Here is a 26,754-nt window from a genome sequence, read left to right as displayed (position 1 = left end):
CAAGATTTTGACGCAACAGCGTCCTAAAAGTGATGCAGTAAAATCTCATAGATTTCACTGCGTCACTATTACGAGACTTTTTGCAGGGGAACGCCCCCTCTGCATACATTATACCTGACGCAGGTATAATGTGGCGCAGGGGTTTAAAAAGTGACGCATCTACCTAGATGCGTCACTTTTTAAATATGGCGCAACAAGGCGCATATTTTACGCCACTGGTGCGTCACAAAAAGTGACGCACCGGCGGCGCAAAACTGACGCAAGGCCTCATAAATAAGGGCCTTGGTATTAATGCTGTTAAGTCAGCATATTGTTGAGGCAGCCTAGTTGGTGTTATTCCAGTGGAGAGTTACTCAACCTCAACTAAATCCAACTGCAAGCATTGGGGCCGATTCACAGAACTAACTTAAGACAAAATCCTAAACTTACTACTTTTGGTATTCACAGAAGTTAGGATTTTGTCTTAAGTTTGACTTAAGAAAAATTTAAGACAGATTTAAGACAAAATCCTAACTTAAGTCTGTCTTAAGTTTGTCTTAAGACAAACAAGACAAAATCCTAACTTCTGTGAATACCAAAAGTAGTAAGTTTAGGATTTTGTCTTAAGTTAGTTCTGTGAATCGGGCCCTCTGTGTTTGTTGGCTTCTGATTCATGTTTGTGAGCTTTCAAGGAATGCCTGTCAGGGTTAGACCTATTTGGGAATCTCTGAATAGTGGAGCGGGCCCCTTCAACCTTACCTCAGGTTGATGTCTGTGGAGCAAGGATTGCCTAGCACAGTGATTGTGTTTGTATATGCATCTGCCAGTCATTCATGGCTGTGAAATAAATGGGTTCTTATGCAAGTCATAGTGAGAAGAAAATATTTTTATGCAGTCAAGCGTACATACCCATAAGAAGTTAGGGGCATATTACCAACAACTAGCGATAATTATTGCTATGTTGGCTGCGGCGATTTTTATCGCTTAGGAACCTTGCTATTATCAAGGTTTATCTCCTAAGCGATTAAAATCGGCCGAAATGCATGAATATCGCTGAAAAGTCAGCGATATTCATACATTACTGAGCTAATGCTCTTAGCCATGTTATCCACCTACCATTGGATAACATGGCTAAGAACTGCTCAGGGGCAGGTTTTAGCTTTTGGAGATATTCGCACTTAGCGCCAATATCTCCAAAAGTTGGTAATAGGAGATAGCGACGTTAGCGACTGTTTCCAGTCGCTAACATCTTGGCACGCCCACTTTGCATGTCATTAGTGATAAATATCACTGACATGCAAAGCGGGGCCCAAGATGGTCGCTATCTCCTACTAGCTGTTGCTAACTGGTGTTAGCAACAGCTAGGTAATAGGGAGATAATTTTATCTCCGCTTTCTTGGCTTTTAAAGCCAAAAAAGCGGAGATAAACCCCCTTGATAATATGCCCCTTAGTCTGTTGTGTGCTTTGCAGTTTGGCATGTATTTATTGCATGGCATGTGGTTGGATGTGATGAACCTCGTCTGCTGAAGGATGTATAGTAAAATATGTATGCTAAAGGTGAAGTATTTTGGGGTTCCCAAGGCCTACACGCTCCAGAGATTACCCACATACACAAAAGAACTGTTGGCACGGAAGCTGTAAAAGGCAAAGAACAAGTTTATTAAAACCCCATGGGGTGGTGGTACACTCAAACAGCACCCTTCGGTATTGCAAGAGGTATCACACCGAACACCGGTGTGACCCCGTTTTATATACACTTTTGGGGCAATAAAAGACAGGCGGCACAAGTTAAGACACAGTTTTAGAGACATATATGGTCATGTTTTGGAATACTGCCAGCTTATTGGAGGGTTTCAAACCCACTGGTCAGTTTGCGGCACATTCCTGAAGGTTTACGGGTTAATAAGGACTGCGCATGTGTGGCTTGACCAGTACTAAAAATAGCCTGTTGCTGGGCAGATGTGAGTGGTCAGCGGAACGGACAAAGGACTAAAGGGCACGTCGGCCACGAGGCCGCTCATGAGCTAAGATGGCCGCCGCAACATTCAAAATGGCGTTCATCGTATATAGTCAAGTTAAGGAGGACAACGTGTAGGTTCAGCTAATCGCTAACACGGACGGGCCAATTACGACAGACGACCCTTTTAGCGTTTAGCTGAATCTACCTCATAGTGAACATAGTCCGGATGTTCGTCCTCGATGTCAATTAACATAATTTGTGTCACCTCCTTATGTAGCATCATTTTATCGTAGGCAAGAGCTCGTCTCGATGGCAAACAGGCCGATAGGCACATTGAACACAATGCAGGACCACATTGGATACACAAGCAGATAAAAAACATTGCTCCCACAAGTATACAGAGAATTGTCAGCAGTTTCCAGCCCCAAGTTGCAATCATGGACCAGAACCATCCAGAAAGTGTCCAAGTTCCATTGTCCGGATGTATTTCGGCAGCTATTTTGTGCCGCTTGGAAATCGCATCATACACAGATGGAGAGTTATCAGGCACGTAAACACAACAGCTGCTTCCGATAATTCTACATGCCCCCCCACGATCAGCCAAAACAACATCCAACACCATCCGGTTTTGGAGGGTGACAATTCTAGAAATCTGCAGTTCTTCGGTGATATTTCCCAGGGCAATAGCAGTGTCATTTGCAACAGCCTCGACAACGCGAGTCAGCCGTCTGATTTTCCGACTGTTCAATGCAGCCCCCACAAAGGAGAACAGTCCCAGATTAAAGTCCACATATTGTTGCAACGCAGTGTCCGTTTGATCAATGTCCTCTAAAACAACAGTTCGCTTAACTCTGTTCAAAACAAAATCGTGGTACAGAGTATAGTCGTTGTGATACATCGGTGGGGCAATGAATACAGGAGGTAGCACAAACGATACATAACATGTGCCCAACCACCCCACTGGAAGCTGATGGTACCCCTTCGTTCCACAGATGAAGTAGGTGTTTCTGGATGCAACAAATGAAATGCCATTCGGGCTATCGAACGTGAGAGTAACGTTACATTCACTTTTCCCCACTGCAATCGTGCCCTTATTTCGGATACATAAATCAGCTTTTGTAGCAATGACATTTATAACATGAGCACTTGATACATTCACATTTCTCTGATTGCTGTATATTCGTGGAGCAGACACATTGTCGGGCTTATACTCTTCCCATTCAAAACGTGTACCCTCAGCCCGTGGAAACCCATCCTTGTCATGGGGACATTCTTTATTGAGGCGGAAAAGCACCCCCCCTTTGGTTGGCCATCTCAGGGTAAAGAGGAGGGTGTACCAAGCGTTGCAAGACCCATTATGTGAAAACGGGAGTGGAATAAGTGGGGTGCCCCCTCTCTTCTGGTGCCCAGGCAACATTCCACACACCCAGCAATTAGAGGTATTGGTCATATTATGTGTGTGGTGAAGAATCTGAATGAAGCTGTTATTTAAGTACGTTTGACGGTGGCGCTCTTCATGAAAAGGCAATGTAAAATGGAAATGTTCAGACGGTGCCGGGGTAGTCGGCAGCAAATGTTCACGTACAGGCACTACGAGTTCGACTACCCAGGCTATAACAGCTATCACCACAATCGTGAAAACAAAAAGAAAGGCACCCAGTATTTTCTTATCACGCGATGCCGTTGATGCCATAGTTCAAGAAAGTTCTGTGCAAAGTCTCAAATAACACAAATTGTTCACAGTTTCTCACAAGTGGTCTCTGATACACGTACGTGTATACCTAAAAAAAAAGAAAAATGCGGTGCTGAACTCCGAGGTAGCCGTTGTTTTCTTCTCCGGGCCAAGACGGGTGTCGCTACTCTGGCAGAACTGATCCCCCCCCCTTGGAATTCCCGGTTTCCGTTTCACAAACCTGGAGCGGTTACCAACCAGTTCAAAAAGGAACAAAAATCTTCTTTTATCGCGGTCGTAGATTGTAGCGCTCTCTTCCAGTAGCAGATTGGTCCGGGAAGGCTCCCTCTACTTCGGCCGACGTCACAGCTGGGCTCTTTTCTTTCTCCAAGATCTCTTTATAATCAGTAAGCACAGCAGGAGTCACCAGATCCGGAGAGACTCGACGACAGTGAGTCGAATGCACCCACCGCTTCCTGTTGGTCACTCGTACGGCGGTGCGGGTTGCCAGAAGGACCTGCTCGGGGCCCTTCCACCTGGGCTCCAAACTGCTTGCTCTTTCAAACGAACGGATCATCACATGATCCCCAGGACGAAGATCGTGGCCTTCTCCAGTAGAGTTGTCAGGGAGCGCTTCTCGAACCTGTTGATGAATGGAGAGCAAATCATTTGTTAATCGTGCCAAATAATCATTCATCATAACACAAGGCACATCATGTATCAATCGCGGCTTGGGCACTCCCCAGATATTCATGGGGCGGCCAAACACCACCTCATAAGGTGTAAGGCCAGTTCGTGAATGGGGTACTGATCTAAGAGACAGTAGTGCTAGCGGCAACGCATCTGGCCACTTCAATGATGTAGACGCCACAATTTTGGCCAGCTTAAGCTTCAACGTTGCATTGTACCGCTCGACCAAACCTGCTGACTGAGGGTGGAATACAGCGTGGAACTTTTGCTGAATCCCTAACCCCTTCAGTACATACTCCACAATCTTTCCGACAAAATGGGGCCCATTATCGCTCCACAAAAATTTGCAAACTCCAAAGCGAGGAAAGAATTCCTTAAGCAACACCTTAGCTGTTGTCAAAGCCGTATTGTCTTTCGTGGGGTAGGCCTCAACCCATTTGCTAAAAGCACACACCACCACTAAGACGTACTTCAGGTTATTGCAGCGCTCGAGTTGGATGTAATCCATTTGAAGGACTTCAAACGGTGCAGAAGGTGGAACGAACCCTCCTTTCGGAGTATAGGCCCCCTTTCCAGGATTGTGTTGCAAACATACCAGGCAGGTCTGCACTACTCTCTTTGCAGTGTTCGCAATCTCGGAATGTTCCCAAACTCGTGTTAAAAGCCGAGTGATTGCAAGAGCTCCAACATGAGCCAGTCCATGTGTCATCTGGACCATCGCCTGTAAGTAAGCCGCAGGCAATTTCCACTTCTCCATGTCTTTGCTTCTCCAACACCCCTCGTCATCTAGTACCCCATCTGCTGCCCAAGCCGCAAGCTCAGATTCTGTAGCTGAATTTTGTATATCCCGTATCTCTGCTCTAGCATCACTCCATCGTTCAGCCTGTGATTGTACCACGTACATGGGGGAGCTAGTTCGAGACATAGCCGTTTGCCTTGCTATGCTGTCTGCAAAGGCATTTCCTTGGCCCACCTTATCCGTAACTTTCTTATGGGCACTGCACTTCACTATCGCTACTTTTTTAGGGCCAAGCAACGCATTTAGGAGATCACGCACTAACTCTCCGTGCATAATATGCTCCCCGTGTGATGTCAGAAACCCACGTTCCCTCCAAAGAAGACCGAAGTCATGGGCCACTCCAAAGGCGTACCGGCTGTCCGTGTATATGTTCACACATAGGCCAGCACTCAATTCGCAGGCTCTTGTTAAAGCTATCAGCTCTGCTGCCTGAGCCGATTTCTGTGGTATCCTAGCTGTTTCTACCACCGTTTTAAGAGTCGTGATCGCATATGCTGCGGAAGTCGTACCATCTGGCAGCCGTATGCACGATCCATCAACCCACAGCTCCCCATCCACATCGGGAAGTGGCACATCCTGTAAGTCAACACGACCCTTTGTCTGTTCCTCAGTCAGGAAAACACAGTCATGATGTTTTTCTTCCTGACCTTCCTCGGCCGGATCAGGCAACAAGGTGGCAGGGTTCAAAGTAGCGCATCTTTTTAACGTTATATGTGGCGCTAAGAGCGTCAGCTCATATCCTGTGAGTCGTGCACTCGTAAGATATTGGGTCTTAGTTTGGTTTAGCAGGGCATCTACTGCGTGGGGGACTAACACCAGCAATTTGTGTGACAGCACTATGCCCTCACTCTGTCGTATGGCTACTGCTGTTGCCGCTACTGCTCGAAAACACCCAGGCAGCCCTCGTGCTACAGGGTCCAAGATGGCAGAGAAGTATGCACATGGTCTCTGCCTATCCCCGTGTAACTGCACTAACACTGACAATGCACACCCATCATTCTCATGTACATATAAGGTGAAAAGTTTTGTGTAGTCTGGTGTTCCCAACACGGGTGCGGAACAAAGGGCCTGTCTTAACTGTTCGAAAGCTTTCTGACATTCATCTGTCCACTCAAGAGGCATTGGTGTGGTCTTTGACAATAATGCTAGCAAAGGTTTTATGATGCGTGAGAAACCCATGATCCATTGCCTACAAAAGGATGTCAACCCTATAAAGGCACGCACATCTCTCTGCATGCGGGGGACTGGTGTATCTAAAATCGCCTGAATTCGATCAGATGTTAATGCCCGCCCCTCCTTAGACAACAGATGACCAAGGTAGGTCACCTGGGGTCTACAATATTGAAGCTTTTTCTTGGAAACCTTGTGATTGTTCTGTGCCAAAAAGGAAAGTAATGCAAGTGTACTCTGTTCGCATTGTGCATAGGTGTCGGCGGCAAGCAAAAGGTCATCCACGTACTGGATGAGCGCAACGCCAGACTGCAATTCAAAGGAATCTAATTGTCGTTTCAAAGCCTGGCTGTAGATGCTAGGGCTCTCAGTATATCCTTGAGGAACACGACAAAATCTATATGATTTATTATTGAGCGTAAAACCAAACAGATATCTACTATCTGGATGAACAGGGATAGAAAAGAACGCATTCTTTAGATCAATAACAGTAAAAGTGGTGGCCGTCGGGGGAACCAAAGTGAGCAAGGTCGTGATATCGGACACCACTGGATATTGGGGAATGACAATTTTGTTGACTTCACGCAAATCAATAATAAATCGATAGATCTTGCCATCTGAATCTCTTTTTAGAATCGGTAGAATAGGGCTATTACAAACATTATAAGGGACCTCCTCCACCACCCCTGCAGAAATCAAGTCCTGAACAATGTGTGTGAGTGCAATTTCACCTTCCTTTGAGATCTTGTACTGTGGCACTCGTGGTAGAGGGGCCCCTTCCTTAACAGTAATGCGTATTGGTGGAATGCGCATCTCTCCCACATCCGTATCCGATGTCGCCCACAATGTGTGCGGCAGGGAGGCCAAAGCAGGGATATCCAATATGGCATAAAATCTGTCGGGCTCAATACAATCATCAGGGTCAGGGTAGTTGTCATTCAAGATAACCCGCACTCCCTCTGGAGCGCAACGTATTGTTGCTCGAAAATATTTAAGCAAATCAATGCCCAGGATATTGTCTGGGGTATGAGGTGATAACAAAAATTGGCCAAAGCTAAAATATTTGTCAATGCATAGTGCAAGGGGCTTGGACAATGGGCTGGGGGAGGGTGTGCCATTGAACCCTACACACGTAATCATTTCGCCAGACAGGGGAGCCCTCGGAACCAAGTTTTTCGACAGAGCGCTACGAGTAGCTCCTGTGTCGACTAAAAATTTATCAGTAGAGCCCAAAATACCCGCTGTTACATATGGACCTTGCTGATCTACCCGCACTTCAACTGATTCCTTACCCCATCCTACGCAATCCTATGCATGCACATAATCCTGGTGTTCCACATTCTCTCCTTCCGAAATCTGATATTGATTCCGTCTATCAAACGTGTTTCGTTCGCCCTGGCCACGGCCCCCCTCCTCAACCTGTCTACGATCTCCTCCGCCACCTCTCACTCCAGTATAACCTCCTCTTGACCTTCCACTGCCTCGACCACGCTGACTACGCTGCTCACGAAGTACCGGACAATCGTCGGCCCAATGCCCAAACTCCTTACAATAAGCACACTGATCCTCCGCAATGTCCGTACGACCATACGACGCATTTCCTCCACCTCGTCTACCTCTATCATTCCCTCTGCTCTGTGTTCCCCGAACCTGCGCCAACATCACCTTCGTTTTCAATTCCTTCGCCTTTTTCTCCACACTTTCTTTAGCTTCCACCTCCTGCCGCTCATAGTACTGAGCCATAGTTAACAAAGACGCAGGGGTCGCCGTGGCCCAGGAACTTTCGCTCGATTTCAATCGCTTAGCAATCTCCGGTAGGAGATTAGCTACGTACTTATCTACAAACAGATGCCGACCCGTATCGTCTGTTAAAGATTGACCACTGTAATCATGAAAGGCCTCCTCGAAGCGCGTAAAGAAATCTGAAACCGTTTCATCATGTTTCTGCTTGCACGACGTTAACATGGTCCAATCAATCTTTTTGGCGGGAACAAGCGTTTTCAATTTACGCAAAATAGCTGCCGGGAGTTCTAGGATTAGCTGACAAGGCTTACATGCTGGTTCCCTATCTAAATCTGCAGCATTTATTTCTTTCCATGTCCCTCCCAATATTGTCTCATCATTATTTTTACGAATCTGCCGCCACATGTCAGGTGGTAATATCAACCCAAAAAACAAATCTATATCTACAAGAGTCATCACACAAGACGATATAGCCCCCTCCACCCCCTCATAAAATGCCGCTGGATTCTTTCGGAGATCAGGTAAAGAATTTTTAAGTGCCATGACATCTGCCCTATTCCATGGCGTATACACCCAATTATACACAAAATATCCCTTCGCATCCTTTGACAATTTATCATCATCCGTACCGTCCCCTTTTGGTGGAACATACAAAGGCGCGGCTTCACGCATAGGCATAACATGCAACTCAGAGCTCTTATCTGAACCACGAAGAGAACACTCCTTAACCGCCCCGTCGTTTCCCGGCTCGGACTCCTTTTTCCTCCTTTTCAGCTCCTGTCGCAAATAGGTTGTCTCATCCCGCAGCGCGATCAACTGTTTGAACAGGTCATCCACGTCTGTAAGATCAAAATCACCTTTAGCTAAATTCTCACGATATACCGACAAAACTTTAGGCTCTAACGTTTCAGAAACTTCACGATATGCATTTACAACTTCATCCGCTAAAGTGGACAAGAAATACATTAATTCAAGATCCGACCACCCCTTTTTCTCTGTTACCAACTGTTCCTGAGTAACACAATGCTTATTCACTTTACGAGCCCAACTGCGCAAATGAGCGGACCTCTCCGCGGTAAACCTGAGAGCCGATACCCCTTTCTGGCTCACTTGAACCTGCCCATCATCCTCGGAATCCGCAGTCGGAGCCGTCGGTGAAACGTACGGAGGCGGTGACCGATCTAACAAAGAAAAATCATCAATTTCATTATTAAGGACAGGATAGAGCGGTCGGCGAATAGGAAACTGACCAGTCGTTTGCAATTTGCGTTCCCGTTCCTCCCTCTCTTTCTTCTCCTGAGCCTCCTTCTCCTCAAGCTGTAAAGCCTTATCCCGAGCAGCCTTGCGCTGCTCTTTGTCCGCCAAGGCAACCTCACGCTTCATTCGTTCACGCGCCGCTTTCTCCCACATTCGCACGCAATCAAACATATTTTGTCTGGACCTACGTTGAAACATACATTGCTCGACAAATTGGATTTTACTCAAATCGTATGACCCGTGTAGGGGCCATTGCAATTCGGGATCGGCCTTAGTATACTTATGCCATAATTTACTGTACATAATAGGTGGAAGGCCGAGCTTGATATACATTTCCCTATTTGGCGTTCCCTCTGGGGGAGCCGGCTGTGATTCCGCTAACCTAATTGATGCATCATCTCCTAAGCAACACATTCCCCGGAGTTTGCTGAAAACAGGCATGTTCAAAGAGTATCACAAAAGCGTGACACCAAACCAAATGGCACTTACAGTTCTTCACACGATTGTGCCGCTCAAAGGAAAAAAAAAACAACAGAGTTAGAGAAACATCTCTACATGCCTGCCTATGTGAAGTGCACTACACATATAAGTTCAAAGATCACAAATTCAAACTGTTAGCTAACTCAAATCAAAGTTCACAAATTTCGGCGAGCGTCAGAAGACTACCTCACCGATCACAAATCTCAAGACTTCAGTAAGCGTCCGAAGACTACCTTACCGAACACAAAGCTTACCAATTCTCAAAAGTCCAGATTCCAACTGCCAAGGTTTTGTAAGCCAAATCAGCCAAACGGCGCTTTCTCAGTGAAGCGGACACTCGAAAACTCAGTCGGGGACCGGCGCCACCTGGAAGGTCAGATCGGAAGGAAAGGAAAAAACACCTTGGCAGCCAAGACTCGGGTCACTCGTGGCAGTGCGCGTCCATGGCGAGTTTCCAAGCCTTCGTCACGACCTCTCCTTCGGGCATCCGAGTCGCCGATGAGTCCCTTCGTGGTCGCCAATTGAAGTATTTTGGGGTTCCCAAGGCCTACACGCTCCAGAGATTACCCACATACACAAAAGAACTGTTGGCACGGAAGCTGTAAAAGGCAAAGAACAAGTTTATTAAAACCCCATGGGGTGGTGGTACACTCAAACAGCACCCTTCGGTATTGCAAGAGGTATCACACCGAACACCGGTGTGACCCCGTTTTATATACACTTTTGGGGCAATAAAAGACAGGCGGCACAAGTTAAGACACAGTTTTAGAGACATATATGGTCATGTTTTGGAATACTGCCAGCTTATTGGAGGGTTTCAAACCCACTGGTCAGTTTGCGGCACATTCCTGAAGGTTTACGGGTTAATAAGGACTGCGCATGTGTGGCTTGACCAGTACTAAAAATAGCCTGTTGCTGGGCAGATGTGAGTGGTCAGCGGAACGGACAAAGGACTAAAGGGCACGTCGGCCACGAGGCCGCTCATGAGCTAAGATGGCCGCCGCAACATTCAAAATGGCGTTCATCGTATATAGTCAAGTTAAGGAGGACAACGTGTAGGTTCAGCTAATCGCTAACACGGACGGGCCAATTACGACAAAGGTAGGTGTCATAAAAATCGTGCTACGTTGGAATGGTGGACTAGTCAAAATGCTACTATTCCTAAAGAAGTCCTAAAGTGTCCCTTCAATTATTATGAACAGACTGTATGATGTGACAGTTTGTATGAGCACTAGGGTGTAATGGGGTGGCACAATCTGTTTGCAGGGTGGGTGTGTAGGGGAGAGTGTAGAGAAGGGGGGCAAGGGGTATAAGGGAATATTTTTTACGTGATGAGTAGAGAGAAAAGGGGAGAATAGAATGTGAGAATATACACCTGAACCATTTCCAGTTCGATGACTATTTTGAAAAATAGTTTCGCCCACAGCCTGGATCTCCAACTTTGTATGGGGAATAGAGAGTATCAAAGGGAATCATTTGGAGCGCTCCAAGTGGCTTGCCATCTGCCTTATGTCGATATCTCCACCTGCTAGTAGTCATCAAAGGTGCCACCACTATGGCAAATCGATTTTTTGAAGTTTCAACCTTCTTGCGAATTGTGCTGAACACACATGTGAAATTCATGAGTGAATCCCGAAAGCTATTTCTTTCTGAAATCTAGGCTCATTTTCAAACTCAGCAAGGGCAGATTTGTGTGGAATGCTGATGATTTTCCAACACAAACTAAGGGGCCTATTAGGATGACGGGTGGACTTTGTCCGCCCGTCATCCTAGCGGGGAATGGGACCGCCCGTCATAAGGGCGGGGGTCCCATGGAGGGTATTGGGATGTGCCCGCCACAGTGGCGGGCACATCCTGCATTTTTTAGCATTGTGGCGGGCGGTGCTCTCAGCACCGCCCGCCACAATGCTAAAAATGCATTACAGCATTTGCATAAACAAAGCGGCAGGCACCGTGCGGTGCCTGCCGGTTTGTTTACGCAACCACAGGTACCCCCCCGTGTGCACCCCCCACCTCTCCTTCACTCTGGGGGCCCGCAGGGGGCCCCCAGAGTGAAGACTGCATGCCGCCACGGAAAGGCATTCGATTTGGGCCATCCTAATATGGCTGGCGGTGTCTATTAGACACCGCCACCATATTAATCCTTTTCCGCCCCGGCCGCAAGGCTACCAGGGCGGAAAAGCGGTGGACGGTCTTTCCATCCACCGCGGTCCCCCGCCATTCTAATATGGTGGGGGGAATTCAGGACAGGATGTCGGGCGGATTGCCCCCGCCAGGGGCCCCTAAATGTTGAAATCAAAAAATAATGTAAATATATGCGTAAAAATAGCAGTTTTGACAACTGACATTTTTGCCACGATTTACAAATTAACATACCATCATGATAATCAGGCGTTTCTATTCACAATGTGGCTGGACATATATGTGGAGATTTTTGCTGCTGTTATCAAACAAAAGCTTCAGGTGAAAGTTAAGAGATCTGCAGTGTTTCTACAGATCTCATAATTCTGATGGACCACTAACTTCTGATATCAGCCGTATTGGAATTAAGAGGACTCTTGAAATTATGGTCATTAAAGAATACATTGGTGCACAGAATAGGGCACTGTAGAGGGTGAAGTGCTTTAATAATAGCCAGTGATTGAGAACTTTGTAGTCATATGCCTATCTAATAGTTTAGCATTTTATAGTGTTGTGATAGTAAAGTACTCACTGTTGCTAAGAAGACAAGCACTGAGCTGGAGAATGATGTAGAATGTTTGCTGTGTGACCAATTAGTTCTAAGTCTCTGATCCACACACCACCTCCCTGAGAATCGTTGTCTATTTGCCCTCCTTCCTTTGAGAGTCAAGGACAGAAAGAGTGTGATTAGCACACTTTACCAAGCCATAGTGGGACATGACCAAGGGTACAAGTGACAAACTACCCTAAACACCACCGCTGGTGACCATTAGCTCCTGTATAACCAGTGACTCCCACAACAGGAGCCTGGCCCTCCAAATCCAATGTCTGCGGGGCTTTCATGGAATTAAGCCTTTATGCACATGTGTAAGATCCTCATCAACACCCCAATTATGCAGAGTCTAACATTTGTATAAACAAAAAAATGCATCTTTATTTGGGCTTCAGTTATGTGCAATCTTATGAAATATACACTTCTTGCACATCCACAAAAGTTCATCCATTTGCCAGGAGCAGTCTCTGTGTAACAGAAGGTTACAAGGGACCATCCTTGGGAGATCAGTTTTACAGCTAAATCTGTCTATTTAATACAGTTGATCCAATATTATAATATGTATGACGGGCATGGTGATGCAATCATTGTCATGATGGGATATTTTCTTGTTTTTTGTGTGAAGAAAAGAAAGTAGAGAACACCAAATGGTACTGAATATCTGGGATGGAACCATCAAGGGGATTTGAAACTTGTGTTAAGAACAGACATTCATACATATGTGAAAGAGTATTTAGAATATAATAACATTTTTAGAAAACATAACTCAGTGTTTCTTTCTTTACTTGGTATTGATGCAAGATACCATTAAGTATTTTAGGAAACCATTAAAGTTATGCCAGTGAACCATTGACTGCAGAATGTACATTTATTGTTTGCAAAGGTTTATCAAAAATAATGAAAGGAATGTGTGGTGATGGCATAATCAAACCTCTGGAGTCTTCTTTGCTGGTTGGAACTACAAAGGACGTGAACAGCAATGTATGTGTAGGCTTGTGCATTGTGAATAAGGATATCTTGTGTGTCGCCAAATATACTTGACGAAATAGGTAACAAGTAGTTTTTATCACGCTAGATAACCTTTTTCGATTTTTACACTATACCTTTGGGCTTAAATCTGCTGCACACATCTTACAGTGTCCTAAGAACCAATTTTTGGGGTTAGCTTAGCAGGTAGTTACCAGAATGGCATATGTGGCTTTGGTAATAAAGGAAAGAATGAAGATTCAGCATTATGTAACATGCTGGCAATAAGAAATAATTCAGGAGTAGAGACCAACGTAAACTTTGATGTTGAAGTATATCGGTTATGTAATTTCTTGAGAGGAGATTGCATTGCCTAGATTAGTAAAAACCATCCTGTTTGCACTGGATCATCAGAGGAAAGAGCAACTTAGCTCATTCTCAAAATTATGTGAATGGTATGCAACTTTCCAAGAAAGATGTTGCAGCTAAGAAATATGTTTTGACCAATTTAATAAAAAGAAATATTGAATGTTTCTGGACAAATGTTCATATAGGGAGTTGTAACTGTATTAAAGCTTAAATTGCTCAGTCACAAGCTATGGACCAATAGAGAAAACTGTGTGTTGTATGATGTGCGGCACTAATAACCAAGGTTTCAGAGCAGTCTTATCTAAATTTGATGGAAAGGGCTACCTCTGTTTTGAAGCAAGAGTGGATGGAATGGTAGAATGAAGATTAGCCTGCATTAATGAGGTCATTGGGTTGGCTGTGATTTCTTTTGAGCTGGCAAAAACAAGGCATCCCTGAAGTGACCCAGTGGAGACCGTCAGTGTGGAATTCATTAGAACCTCACTCAAGATGGAGGCAGTGCATCAGATTTAAACTTTGAGGCATGAGACGGTGCAGTTTTGGTGTGAATATGTAACTATTGTTATTTCAGGTAGCCTTTGACATTTCTTTAGTAGTTAGAAGCTGTAAGAAGGCTATAGTAGTTTTCAGGAAAGGTAGACAAAATTGTTGATATTAAAACAGTGTGGTACTTCTGGCGAAAGAAGTCCCAATATCAGTTATTTTGTTTTCAAAGATGCCAAGGACTTGTCTCCAAGATTGATTGTTAACCCGTTTACCGCGGCCTCGATTTTCCCGCAGTGTGGCACTTCTGCAAAACGGGCGGGGCCGCGTCGGCCATTGGCCGACGGCAGCACTGGGGAGGTAGTGCTGCCGTTGGCCAATGGCCGACGGAAGCAAGGAAAGGGTTAATGTAGCACACATGCTGTTGTTTAGAGACCTCAAGTCAGTCAGTGTATCATGGAGAAATTGCAAGTTTATTCCGTCACCTCAAGCTCTGTGTGGAGGCGAAGGATCCCACGATAGCCTCTTGCACGTACCTGTGGCCTCATTTATGTGGCTGTGCGTCACTTTTACGTGAAAGGACACATTGCTGGAGTTGCGTCACTTTTGTGACACATTCCAGCAATGCGTCACTTTTGCGCCTACAGGTACGTCAGAAATACTGACGTATCTGTAACTCCTTGTGACATGATGCGTCATACTGTAAATATCCCAACTGGTATAATTGGAAGACAATTAGTAAGGATATATGAACATTATCCAAGCAGGGACAAGGAGACTCTATTTACTCATTATATGTGCTAAAAAAGCATCAGTTTTAATCAACATTTTTGAAATGGGACAGAAAAATGATTTACAGTTAATAGCAGCACTGCAATTGTAAATACAAAAATGCAAGGATGCCTGCACCGTGGGGAGATTGTTTTTGTACAGGAAGGGGCACCATCCTGCACAAACACAATCACTACAGGCATTTTCCTCTTTTAATGCGTGCTGTAGAATGCAGCACTCATTGAAAGAGGAGAAAACGAGGAGAAATGAAAACATTACCCCTCGTTGTGCCTCGCTACGCCATGGCGTAGCATTCAGATGCATCTCCAGATTTACGATTTCTTGTAACTCTGGAGATGTGTCTTGTTCCATCATGTTGCGTGGGAACACCCACAGCAACACCCATGGAAGACCCCTGCAACGCAAAGTGCTACGTGTGAATGTGCCGTATTTACAAGGAGAGAAAAAGTCACGCAGGGTGGCTTTTCCTCTCCTTGTAGATATGGAGGAGCCCCCTTTGCCACCAGTACGTGATGAAAAGTGATGTACTGGTGGCGCAGGGGGCTTGTAAATCAGCCCCACAGTGTTACCGGGGAATATTAGCTGAACTGCTACTTGGCTTGTTTCATTAACAGACGCTTTCTATGATGATTAAATAGCTAGGCCTGAAGAGACTCAGCAAAATAATGGTCGGATATCATTTATGAGCATTCAAAATTCTGCCAATTTTCAGGGAGGCAGGCACCCTTCATTACCTCTCATTAGACATAGACATATGCTAACGGTGGTGAAAATAATTATAAAACCAAAAGTATATATTTTTTGTGTACACAAGATGGCAGTATTGTACATGCAATTCAATAGAACATGTTACTCTAAACGTAATGCATTGGAAAAATTGAGATTTTGTTGCTAGATTCGGTTTCTAAACTGTATAGAAAATTTGACTGCACAATAATTCTGTATTCAACAAATTATGTATAGCTAAAGGTACAGGAGAAGTTTTTTGAATATTTTAAGCGAGTTCATCCTTATTTATTAAAGGTTTGTATTGTTGCAGCAAATGTTAGATATGAAATGTAGCTGAGTGGAAGCAAGTATAGACAACAAATTTACATCAGGAGGAAGAAAGAGAAGTTACTGATTTTTTTCATGTTTTCTTTAAGTTTTAGTACAGGAGTGCCAAATAATTCATATGTTGGATAACAAATGTAAAACCTCAGTGTAGGTTGAATAATAAGTTGATAGATTTATTCATATCCTGGAGAAACGCATTTAAGACATCAGTATAGTTTGCCTGGACAAGTTGATAGATCCATTTGAGGAGTAACTGCATTAAGAAGAAAGGATGGGTTATTTATTGTAACTGCAAACGACTATCTATCTATCTGTCTGTTAAGACAACCAAAGGTTAAGGATTTGTTATAGTTAGGTATTGTAAGAAATGTGTTTATTGAGTGTGGAGAGGTGAACCCCACTCAGGTAATACCCCCAATCCTTGCAGGTAGGCCTGGTGTTAGATTTCTGTGTGTATGTGCGCGCATGTGTGTGTGTGTGTGTGTGTGTGTGTGTGTGTGCGCGCACGTGTGCGTGTGTGTCTGTGTGAGAGACAGAGTCCTTTGAAGTGCAGGTGGGGGTGGCTACAGTTACTCATAGTTATTTCATAGTTATCCTGCCAATATGGGCAATCCTGTCAAGGCCTAAGTCCCATTGGTCTCCCTGTCTAGAAGGCAGAACAAAAACACCAACAGCAGAGCCTTTCACAGTCATGTGACGCTGGGTAAAGGCAAAAGGCACAACTGATTATGATAAAGAAAATGCCAACTTTTTCTAACGTGCCATTTTCAGAATTGTAACTTAAAATCCAACTTCATTATAAAGGGTCATACACTACTGTGAATTTAATTGTAAACAGCACATCTCTACCTGCTCCTAATCCAAACGTATCACTTATTACATGTAATAAGGAAACCCAGTGTTAGTCATCAGGGGAGACAGGTCTTGCAGCAGTGGAGAAATGCTTTGGGTGTTTTTCAATGCCAGCACATGTAACACTTAAACTCACATATCCTATTTTTTATTACAGAGCACTCTGCCCCATGATCCCCTAGGGCCAACTTTAGGAGTGACCTGTAAATGAAGGTTTAGGCCTGTTTAAAAGGTTTATTTTTCTCAGGTCAAAATGGCAGTTCAAAACCCAGGACCTGGGTATTCCTAGTACCACTTAAGTAGGGACTTGCAAGTAAATTAAATGTGCCAATTAGGTGTAGTTCAATTTTACAATGTTTGAAGGAGAGATCACAAACACCGTAGCACTGGCTTGGCAGTTCGGGCTGGACTGTTCCAGTGAGGCATAGGGTCAAGACTGATTTGCATATAGACGAGTCTGAATTGAGAAGGCGAAATCAGCTAAAGAATGATGATGGACTCAACCCACATCTGTGACTGGGGTTAGTGTCAGAGAAGATTCAGCGCTCCGCCAATCAAATCAAGTATGTCAGGTCCATGGTAATAGGGTCTTAATTTAGAAAAACACTGAAATCCCAGAAACAACTGAAAGGTAAAGTAATGTAATGCATGGAATTGAAATAGGATAAGATCAGACTTTTAAAAACTGAAAAATACTGCAATTGACCAGTTTAATGAACCATCTAGGACTTGCACTCCATCATGTTCTACTTATTATTACATATCACATCATTCATGAATCTTAAATATTCAGAGCAGGTTAGCCACTGGTCTCATAGGGTTCATGGGGCCAACCCCACCAGGTTGCCTAACCCCCTGCTGCGTACAGCTTTCTGCCATGTGCATATGTGGGTTAGCCCTGCAATTAACCCAATGTAGTTGGTCAACCGTGCTGCACTCTTGATTAACAATTTATGATACATTTTCTCTACCTCTTGTTGGAATAGTTTATTAACTTTATGATCTCCTAGGCTCCTCTACCAAATTTCGTTTACTTGATAACATTTAAAGTTCTTTCATTCTTTAATAAAATTGGGGCATGTTATCAAGGGGGTTATCTCTGCTTTTTTGGCTTTAAAAGCCAAGAAAGCGGAGATAAAATTATCTCCCTATTACCAAGCTGTCGCTAACACCAGTTAGCGACAGCTAGTAGGAGATAGCGACCATCTTGGGCCCCACTTTGCATGTCAGTGATATTTATCACTAATGATATGCAAAGTGGGCGTGCCAAGATGTTAGCGACTGGAAACAGTCGCTAACATCGCTATCTCCTATTACCAACTTTTGGAGATATTTGCGCTGAGCGCGAATATCTCCAAAAGCTAACACCTGCCCTGAGCAGTTCTTAGCCATGTTATCCAATGGGAGGTGGATAACATGGCTAAGAGCATTAGCTCGGTAATGCATGAATATCGCTGACTTTTCAGCGATATTCATGCATTGCAGACGATTTTTATCGCATTTGCGATAAACCTTGGTAATACCAAGGTTTATTTGCGATAAAAATCGCCGCAGCTCAGCAGTAAATTTTTGTCTCTAACTAAGCAATAGCGATAATTATCCATATAGCCCCATTGTTCTTTGTTGTGTTACAAAGAATACCTCTTGCACATTTATTTAACCACTTTGGCGCTCATGACGAGCACAGATCGTCATGAGGCACAGTGGAGCTGTGCTCATGACGAGCTGAGCTCGTCATAACTGCCGCTGAACGCCCACGCGGGGATAATTCCCCTGCTGTGCTGGGCGTTCCATTAAGTGGGCGGAGTCCCACCGTACTGCATGACGAGCCAAGCTTGACAAAAGCACCGCGGCCCCGCGCGCGGCCCCCCTCCCCCGCACCGCGTCGGAAATAGTCCCGCATGGAAGGGGTTAAAGATTTGTCTTTCTGCTTAGTAAAAATATAGCAAAGAGAGAAGTAAAGAGTCTAGGAGTCTGCCCAACAATAAGCTCACTTCCTTTCCTATGTCTTGGAAATCCTAAACCAGTCACAAAAATACTTCAAGCAATACAAAATGCTTCACTCAAATATTGCTAAATATTCCAAAGCACCGGCTTCTAGTACAAAAATGAATAAACTTCAAGGCACTATGTATCCCTTATAGAGCAATATAAGAAAAAGGACCCAGGTTGATTCTGACACTGGTAACACCGTATGGCCCCACAAGACCACTGCTCTCCACCAAACAGCAATTACTAACAGTCCCCAAAGTAGACAGGGGGTGGCCGTGTCTCCACTTTCCTTGTTCCTGAATTCTGAAATGCTCTCCCACCGTTAATAAGGAAAACCGAGTCAGAATCATATTTTGAAAACTTATTTTAAAACTCTTTTCAACTAAATCTGGCCAGGTGGAAGACGTGTCTGCTGTCCTTAGCGCTTAGCGGTCCTGATGGGTAGGCATGCGCTTTATAAATCTCAGTGAATTGAATGGAATAGATTGAGTTGCGAAAGAAGAACAAATTACATTCCAGGGAGAATTAGTTTTCCCTTTGTGAGTATGTCACTTTTACAAGTTTGAGAGTTCCGTCACCTCTCAAAATAATCTCTGCACCGCTGTAACATGCTGGTCAGATTTCATGCTTCAATTGTTTAGACAAAAGTCTTCTACATAGCTTGCAAAGTTGGGTCACCCTGCCTGTAACTTTTTTCCGTTGCCCAGTGTTGAATATACATTCAAATATTCTGAACCATGTATCAATGTCAGGACCTACACTGCAAGACTGTCAGAGTTTTAAGGAAGGCTGTTGTTTTTTGTCTAATAGCAGTTGGGCAAGAGGGCACACAAAAGGAACACTCTGCATCAGTCTAAGGAGTAAAATACTGCTTTAATTAAACAGATCTGTTAATAAAAGGCAGATAGCCTTATGCAAAACCCATAGGCAAAAAGCCTCACAAAACTAGAAAAGCTCACCAATACATTGTAAACTTCCTGATCTGCCCCACCCATTCTAAAACCTCATCACACACTCACTCTAAACTCTTCCGTTCATGCCCCAAATCTATGACACAACTCCTGCCACACCTAAAAACACTTCCCTATTCCCTTCACCCAATTCATCTGTTTGCCATCAACCACATCCTGAATATCCTGAGCTGTGTTCACCCCCATTTGAGCCACCCATATAAAAATGTTCCAGTTTTACCCACCCTCTGCCATATGTACCAACAGCAAATATAAAAACTCTGAACATAATAACACATTCCTCCCCTACTAAAGACAATGGTTGGTTATAAAGAATAGTGCGGTCCCTAAGTGCTGTACATACAAATCATGCTCTCGGTATTCAATTAATGCCCAGGAAGAGTAGTACTCTATCAGTGATTTATTCAAACAGAAGATACAAACAAGTGTGTAGGGTACCAAACCCCTTTCTTAACACAAGCAACAAATGTGTGACAAAAGAGATTACATAAAATAACATTGTCATACTCAATATTCCAATATCACTACTGACCCCAAGTTATAAATTAAATATAGCACATGCAGGGCAGAGTGATTCAGTTGATGATGTTTAGATTCACTATCAACCTGGGATCGTCATCAAGACAATTAATCGTTTGCTTGAACCCATATAACATATACATCAAAGTTAAAAACCTGAAAATGAAAAGAAAATTGAAAAAAAAAAGACAACTAATTCCATCATTGTACCTGACAGCAATACAGGCCAAGAGTGGTCCTGAAACACGCATGTGCAAACCATGCACCAAAAGGTGTGTCATAGTGAACTAGAGGGAAATCAAAACAAGTTCCCAAGTTGATGACACAAATATACAGTAGGATTTGTGCCCAATCTAAACAGACCAAATGGTATCATGATCACATAACAAGGCATGTATTGCTCAAGGCTAGCATGCTAACCCACAATGAATGGATGTGTCTAATAAAAGGGAGACCATTACATGTAATGGGGTGACCCTGTAACCCTCAAAACCTGGTTGGGTAATAGAACTATTAATAATGGTTCTGTCGGAACGAAATACACACTGATATAGTATTTCTTATTGCATTACTTAGAGAAACCGTCCCTGCGCGGGTACCATGATAATGGTATCTATACCAGTATAAACAAATCACACTGACCAAAGAGGAAATAAAGTTTTAGTCATATATTTCCATCATATCTGAATCATGTTAAATCATTAATTTTGCTGTCCAACAAAAACACATACAACATATAAACCACATAAATTTTGTGCAACATTTTTATACATTTAAAAACAACATACATTGATGTCAAATCAAACGGTTCTTTGACAAAGCCAACTATAATTGCAATAAACCAATAGGTATATCAATTAATTCTTGGGTCCTAGTGGGTATTTGTATAGTTAATTCATGGAACGAAGGAATGCGTCGACGTTTCGACCCTGGGGGGGCGATGCGCTGGTTGTGCGCATCAAGGGCGGGTCTTCATCAGGACTGAACAATGGTGGGACAGCCTTAAATGATCCTCGGCTCCTCTTGGAAACCTGGTCCTGTATGATTAGGGTTGCTGGTCCTTCAATCTCTATGGTGGTTTAATCTACCAGCTGGTGAAGATGGAAAGGGTATGGTTTCCTCGATTTAGAAACGCTGGTACCAGCATCTGTCTCCTTCTTTGCAGGTCACGCGTGATATATTAGAGTGGCAATTCCCCTATGGAGGCGTAGTCATGTGCTATTATGCTCTACTCTCTAGGTCGACATGTTTCTTGCCCTGTTGGTTGATGACATACTGTGGCAATTCTTCAGGACCGAGAAAAGTGAAGTAAGTGAAAATGGTGTGTGATATCTACACTGAATTAGGTAAGAGGTGTCTCAACAGGGGCGGGCAGATCATGCAGGCGCCTTAAGGTGGACCAGCGGTCCAGGGACGGGCAGCGAGGGTAGGTCAACACAGGGTGGACTCCACTGCATACGAGGCTCCTATCCTTAAGGCGCCTGCACGATCTGCCCGGCCCTGTTAAGGCACCTCTTACCTAATAGGGAGGTCCTCTTACAGAGACTACATGAGCTTAGATATGTAGTCACTCCTGGATGGTAGCAAATTATTAGAAGCACCATTCAGTGTAGATATCAGACACCATTTTCACTTCTCATTTATCGCTCCTGAAGAATTGCCACGGTATTTCATTAACCAACAGGGCAAGAAACATGTTGACCCAGAGAGTAGCTAAAGAACAGTAGTTAAGAAACTACTGGTAATGAGCACTGTTCCTAGTGGAAACAGACCTGTTTTCCAAGCAATAATGATACTAATTCAAAGAATTTTCAAACTCAATTCATCATTTTATATGTCAATGAAGTTTAGAAACATAAAAACATATCTCATGGAATATCACTAATCACAAAAATCCTTGTGATTTGTTAAAACACTTTCCAAAAACAACGGTTTTGTTAAATACAAGAAATTAATTAAACAGTCATACTAGTACATAGTATTTTCTAACCGGGTACTTTCATTATAGATCATATATAAACAAATTGATTTGCAAACAACCATGTTATAGTAAATATATTTCCAAAATAATTTTTTCACTTGAGCAGGGCCCAATGCATTTCGGGGACCGTGGGTACCCTTCTTCAGGGGAGATTCTGAAAAGAAAAGCATAAATCACTAATGTGTTTGTAATTGTGCATGATTAACACTACACCATATGCAGCTAATTAAAGAACAAGTAAGTGACACTCATAGGGGGATTATGACAACATATATAACCAACTAATCATGGAATAACAAAAAGTAAACACGTAACTTGATTTCAATAAATTGTGTCCTAACTGCCTAAGAGGCTATACAGGAAATCTACATGTTTATAGGGATTTGTAGATCATGAAGTTACTAAATGGCTTGTCCACCGCTGTTAATTTAGGCTGACTCTAGTTATCAGAAATGTATGCTATGGTAATCATACTATATAGAGTTGACCTCTGCTACGTACACAAAAACACTTCATGTTAGTGGGCTTATCATGTTGTCTACCACTATATTACGTAATGGTTAGGGGAGAAAAGGACCCTACGTTTGCATGGGTAAAGACATACCGAGATGTTCTACGATACTTTGAACATTGACAAGGATCCTACCTAGATGCGCCGTGTTCCACTGAGTAAACGAATAAAAAGAGTGGCTACGAAGATGGCCAAGTTTTTTAGGTGCTGTAAAAACGGTAAAAATGTATATATGTATTAGAAATAGAATCACTAACGTGTGTTCTAGTGTGACCGTAAATAAAGGGAGCAAACATACTGTCACATTTCAATGTTGTGGCTGGTGATAAACATCTTTCACGTCTGTGTGTTGGACACTGATTACTGTGGCGGTGAAATTAAACATAAATCTGAGGGAAAACAAGTGATGGTAAGGATCAACTGTATAACGCTGCATATCCGTATATTTTAATGTCAGGAAGTTACATACCTCAAGTGTAAAGGGTCATAATAGAGTTAAACCTGCATCGTGATGCGGTGGTTGTCGACTGTTACGTCTATTAACACCGTACTTAATTCACCCCAAATGGGAACAAGCTACTCGTCTCTCTGTGAAGAAAACGATAAACACGTTTTCTCAGTAACAATACAAAAACCACGGAGTGGGAATAATATATCATTCAACCTCATCCACTACATACCTGCTTGTGGTTTATATAGAGCGATGTGGTGTTCTGCTGAGATCTTCCGTCAGAGTTCTAACTCGGTACCCGCGGAGGGATACCATACATATATACTCAAAGGAGTGCGCGGTCAGTTTGGGATGCATAATAGCTATGCCTATTGGAAATCGTAGTGCGATGTGCAACTGGGGCCTCTAACAATCTCTTGGATACGTTGAAGTGACAGGAACAGATATAATCAAGGATTGATAAAAATGGATTGCAACGAGCGCCGTTTAAGAACAACAGCATTGGGAGTCATATAAGATTTCAGTCATGCTGTAGAACCCGAAACTATGTATGCCCAGTGTATGCGATGTTGCTTACACAACCTAAATACATATTTAAGTACGCAATCCTCCACACATGCTAAATTATGCCAAAAGGGCAATACAAAAACATTGCCGATATGTGTCACAACGTATCACCTCTGCCTTCACTTCATTGACCCAGAGAGTAGAGCATAATAGCAAATGACTACCCCTCCATAGGGGAATTGCCACTCTAATATATTTTTAATAAGGTTCATTACCAGCTGGAATGAAAACATTTTACTTGGAATATCCAACCTTTTTTAAACACACACTCACTGCACCACACTGTATCTACACACCCAAGGGCCACACCCCCCCACTTCATCATACAGCCAAGGAACAAAAGATGTCCAACAAAGAGCACCTTCACGGGTGCCCGTTGGGCATTGCAGCGCTGGCCCAACGAGGAGCAGGTCCAAATGATGAAGCATGACACCTAGCTTGCTGGGTGTGTGAGGACCCTAGTTCCGCAAAAGCGGGATCCCCCATCCCACTTCCTCCTAGTGCTAGCCCAAAAACAAAAAAACCCATTCCACCACCACTAACTTGCTGATGGCTGGCCCCACACATAGATGAACAGCTTCCATCTATTTTGTTCAGCGTGACTCAGGCGGGCACGGATCCTGGACCTCTTTAAAAAGCCCCCTCTATCCCCCTACTTTTGTTGAGACATGTCATCAGTGATGTCATGAGTAATGTCATTTGAGATGTCATCAGAGATATCATCAGTTATGTCACAGACCATGTCATGAGTGATGTTATATGTGATATCATCAGTATTGCATTGCAGGGGCGCGAGTTCTAGTTAGCTCAACTAACTATAACGGACACATTTCTCTAGTTTTGTACGAGTAAAATGTCCAACTAACTATAACGTCCCTCCTTTTCTGGATGTGGAGCCTGTGGAGGTTCCCAAGGTGATAGGTGACATGGTCCATTCGATGAAGTTGAGGATGAGTGTGGCAGCAGCGTTCAGTATAGGCTTGTCAGGAGTTGGATGGTGATTCCTGGGTAGAGTGTGTTGCAGTAGTCAAGCTGGCTGGTGACTAGGGCTTGAGTGATGGTTTTCCTGGTGTTGATGGGGAGCCATCTGAAGCTCTTTAAGTGCATGCGGATAGCAGGAGAAGGAGATTGCGCTGATCGGGCATTTCATCGTGAGTTTGCTGTCCAGGATGATGCTAAGGTTGTGGGTGTGCTCTGTTGGTGTGGTTCCCAGTTCAGAAGGCCATCAGGTGTAACTCTATGGGGAGGTGTTGTTCCCAAAAATCAGCTTTTCTGTCTTGTCTGTTTTGAGTTCCAGGCAGTTAGTCTTCATACAGTCGGTGACACTGGTCATACAGTTGTGGAAGTTTCTCCTAGTGATGGCCGGTTTTCTGAGAGTGAGAGAATGAGCTGGGTGTCATCTGCATACAATATGATGTTGAGGGTGTGGGTTCTGATGATGTTGGCCAGGGGTGTTATGTAAGTTTTGAACAAGGTGGGGCTGAGGCTTACCAGAAGGAACTGAAAAGACATTAAGAATGAGTTATCCTCATGAACATAAATCCGAATTTCAGCCCCTTAAAAAATCTGACAAGCGCAACCAGCTGGTCACAGGACAAGATGTAGTCACACATTTTCTCAAGAGCATCTCCTGACCCTGGCCCAACTGGTCCATTTTAGCTTGTGCCTGCCAAATCCTTACCTCGGTAACTGGAACTGTCACGTGACATCTCCAAAGACATCATGCCACAATAAGCCTAACAACTCAGAAATACGAAATGGCCCATGAAAAAGTAAGCCATGCATATTGAGAACAATGGCATTTCCCAAGAAGAAAAGCATTCCAAATGCAAATTGTCAACTATGGCTGGGAGTAGCTTACCTGAAATCTGTCTCTGATGGTCAATCCATGCTCCAACCCCCTAGCCTAACCTGATGCAACCCTCTGACGCACTTCTCCTTCCATAGGGTCATATCCCCAAAAGCACTTACTTTAGAAAGACAATTCTGCCATCTTAACAGCAATGGTAACTTCAGAAAAGCCCAGATAAATGTGACCCAGTATAAAGAGAACTGCATAAGCTTGTCTCAAGGAAAACGCTGAAGGATTCGACCCTCTCCTCAATGCCCCAGAATTCAGGAACTATGTCTGCTTGTACAACTTTTTTGTGGAATTCACTTAAGACTTTTCATTAAGGTCAAGCCCTTTCATACACCCAGCTCCCAGAGGCATCTTGGCCCTCACTGCATCTGCTCCCAGCGGAAACCCACTGGACCTCTGTGAATGTGACAATGCATCAACAGTGTTATTATCCACACCAGGTACATGTCTCGCCTTATAAAATTGTTGAACCTCAAAACGCATAGCAAGATAATCCTTAACAAAGGTAAAACTATCTCATATTTCACTTTTTGGGAGTTAACCAAGATAGCTACAGTTGTGTTGTCCACATTGAAAACCAACTTTCTGTTAGCTAATAGCTTTTCCCACAAAGCCCGTGCTTTGTGAAAACAACACCAGGTACAAAATACTTTGCTTCTTGTCCAACCAACTCTGAGGTCAAGGCTCAGCCACCCGTCGATCTTCCTAAAACAGCCCAGAGCCATGTGCACAAGCTGCATCAGAAAATACTTGGACCTTCCAAAGCCAATCCTTATCTGTCTATAGCATTGTCACACCATTGAAATTTCTCAAAAATGTAATCTACACTCTCAAAACTGCTTTCACATTTGCTCATAAATTCACCCTGGTAGGTGGTAACATTGTCCCAGACACTGAA

At 43.7% G+C, this 26,754-nt stretch overlaps 1 protein-coding gene across 1 annotated transcript in view; it reads left to right on the top strand.

Moving 5' to 3' along the window:
• Nucleotides 1-26,754, top strand: part of LOC147692934 (contactin-3-like) — an 830,755-nt gene that overhangs the window by 566,610 nt on the left and 237,391 nt on the right. The window lies entirely within an intron of this gene.

The sequence above is a fragment of the Lissotriton vulgaris genome, chromosome 9, assembly GCF_964263255.1.
Source record: "Lissotriton vulgaris chromosome 9, aLisVul1.2, whole genome shotgun sequence".
Lineage (NCBI taxonomy): Eukaryota > Metazoa > Chordata > Amphibia > Caudata > Salamandridae > Lissotriton > Lissotriton vulgaris.
Note: the sequence above shows the minus strand (reverse complement) of the source record. Positions and strands in the feature narration are given on the sequence as shown.